The sequence below is a fragment of the Eurypyga helias genome, unplaced genomic scaffold (assembly GCF_000690775.1).
Source record: "Eurypyga helias isolate BGI_N326 unplaced genomic scaffold, ASM69077v1 scaffold9183, whole genome shotgun sequence".
Lineage (NCBI taxonomy): Eukaryota > Metazoa > Chordata > Aves > Eurypygiformes > Eurypygidae > Eurypyga > Eurypyga helias.
The window spans coordinates 56339-59356 of NW_010241828.1; positions in this window are offsets into that span (position 1 = coordinate 56339).

Below are 3018 nucleotides of genomic sequence, written 5' to 3' on the forward strand. Positions count from 1 at the left end.
CCCGTCTTCACCCACAGTAGAAACAGAACGGAGAGTTAGGCAGGGTCCCATTCAAAAACCTCTGGGCTACTCAATACCTTCTCCTTCACCTTTCCTTTTTTTGTTTGTTTGTTTTAAATACGCGTCTGATTTAGGCGTTCAGATGGTAGGACATCTGGTGCAGTTTTCAGGCCCTGCTTTAATTTAATGATTTAACACCTAGTACACAGGCTTGTTTTACCATAGGAATTTTTTGCCTCCCACGCTTTTCTTTCTCATTGGAACTATGTAAATCATAGGCTGCCAGTGCTATATAAATCATCTATACTATGTCTGCTATTCATTTAAATAACAAATTGGAACTTTTTATTTCTAATTGTTACATGCTGGCCATAATAAGTCGTACACACATGATAAATTTGGAGGCTTGCTGCGCTCTGTTAACTTAGTTTATGAAGCATACGAAGAGGTCCTAACAAGCCAGACTTCAAAAAGCAGTCCTCCCAGTGTTGCTGCAAGAGCAGCGCTGGTTTGTGTACCGTAAGAGCCAGTCAGTTAAGGCATAAGCTGGACACACATACTGTGTAGCGTCTCCCGTGTAAGTTCCATACACAGCACTTCCCAGGTTCAGTTGCTGCACATCAGATAATGGAAGACACCAAATTAATTAGAAGAGAGAGTGACCTAGCCCCATTCCCAGATCTGTCACTGACGTGTCATGTGCCTTGGAGCAAGCCACTCCCCGCAGCTGGGCTTCAGCTCTCTCCCCTTTGTCTGAGTGGTCTATCTGAAATCAAATCCCTTGCTCTGGAGGAGAGGAGTACTGCGGGTGTGCAGTGCTGAAGAGCAATATGGACCTAAGTGCAAACATGGCCATTAGGTACCTCTGTGTACCACAGCCACCTCCCTTTTAAATCCTAAATAATAATTTTACCTATAGGACTTAATAAAAAAGACCACAATAAAATTACTGTTGTGCCAGCTGATCTCATGTAGTTTAAATATCAGCACATCCAAAATTAAGAAGAAAATAAACCTATTATTTTCACATGGCATTTTTTTTTTCTAAATGCTACTTCATCTCTGAATTTGAATTCTCGGTGTTCTTTTCACTAGGAACTAATGATCTGAAAAGTGTCACATAAACCTTTGGGGTTTTTTTTGTTAATGAAAAGTAACAGAATAGAGTAGACCACAGTACCTTTAACAAGGGAACTTCTTCATGGTAGACAGATGACTTAACAAAAGGTCTAAACACCCATTTCTTTGCTAATCCTTTGTTTGAGGATTTTTAAGAGTTTTGGAGCTGTTTTTAAAATAAAAAGTTGACCTGCTCGTTTCCGAGTGGGAGATGAAGCTCACTCAGAGAGTCTTTAGCCTCATCAACTTCCTCACCCAGCTTCCTTGGCCCCATCTGCCAGAAAACTGAAGCAGAAAAAAGACACGAGCCCCAGCTCTGCCTATGTTCACCCACACTTTCTAGTTGTTAGCCTGGTCATGGGCAGCTTTGATTTGTGCCAGACAGCTTTCTCCCTGTCCCTGGGCATGATCCATGAATTAGCAAGGGCCAGGAAACTCTCTCTGTAGGCAGTGTGGATGTGGCCACCCTGCCTGGAGAGGAGGAAAGCCACGGTCTGCCAGCAGCCCCTCTGGGCAGAGACCCATCCCTAGCTGTAACACCGACTGCTGCAGGGAGCTGTTGGATCCTCCCCTGCAATGGCCTGCAAGAGGGCACCTAACACTTAAAAGGGTAAGCTTAAGCATGCTGATCCCCCAAATCTTGTCCGTTCTATCCACACTGCTAGCTGTCCGTGCCCTCCTCATGTTTCAAAACAGCTGAGCTTGGGGTATCTGCACTGGGCACTCAGCACTCACTGCCTATGCCCAGCCCGTGTTGACTGCACAAAAGGCAGTTTGGGTTGATGTGAAAGCAACTGGTAAGATTTTAAGTTTTCAAACTAACAAGTGCTTCAGATCCTAAACTTGCTCCCAAGTTGGAAGCCTAGGGAACAAATGCAGTGATCACAGAGGCAGGCTTTAGAGTTCACTGTTAATGGATTCATTCATTTACATGTACTGAAAATCAAGCAATTTTTGTAAAAGGGTGTAATTTTGGACTGCAGGAGAAACTGGGCATGACACCCAGTGAGGTATTTAGAATAACCAAATAGTGTCAACTAGTATCAAGCAGATTGCCAAAGGAAAAGGCCTTGATGGGAGACAGCTCTTGGGTCAGCCTGTTAAGTCATCTTCAAGCTAGAATAGTCCCAAAAAGGATCAGAAATTGTTCCGAGGATTGCACTAGCCTCCTTCCATTTGCTACCGAGGCTTTGTGTGCTTGGATCTTACTATGCAGGGAACTCACACTTAGAGCGGACTGAGTGGGGTAAAGAAGTGGTTGCTCTAATGCCATCCTGGCATTTCCAGGTGGCTCAGAAAGAGCTTTCTTTAGCTGAGGGAAAGGATTCGGCTTCCTGCACAGGCAAACTTTTCAGCTCAAAAGCCATGATGGATACTCCTGTTTGGCGCACAGTATCTCCCACTTTCTCCTATGGCACTTGAGCAGCTCTGTGCGTGCTGAAGCAGAAAAACCAGCGTAGAGATTGCAGAAGCCTTTGTCAGGGGGATAAGGACATCATCTACCGTGCCAGCTCAGTTTGGCTAAGGGGAGGCAGCAGGGTGTAAACCTCCTATCAGCCAGTTGAGAGGAGCACCCGAGCAGTTCCTACTTCCCTCCCAAAATTGAGAGCCTAAAGGGTGAGAAAGGCTGAAAAGACCCTATGCCACAAAACACGATTCTTCCTTCTCTTCTCCCCCCGCCTCCAACCAAAACCCTTATCTTCCCTCCTCTCCCCCCCCCGCCTCCAGGCTGCTGCCAGCCAGCTGTGGGCAGGGCCGGGTGTGTCCCTGCCGCCCACCCATCCTCTGGTCTGGCCGAGCTTCTCCCACGCACTGCCCGGGGAAAGAAGGGGTTAAGGCAGGCGGGTGGCTCTGCATTTACCTGCTCTGGTCCCAGTTGGCAGCAAAAAGAACGAGGAT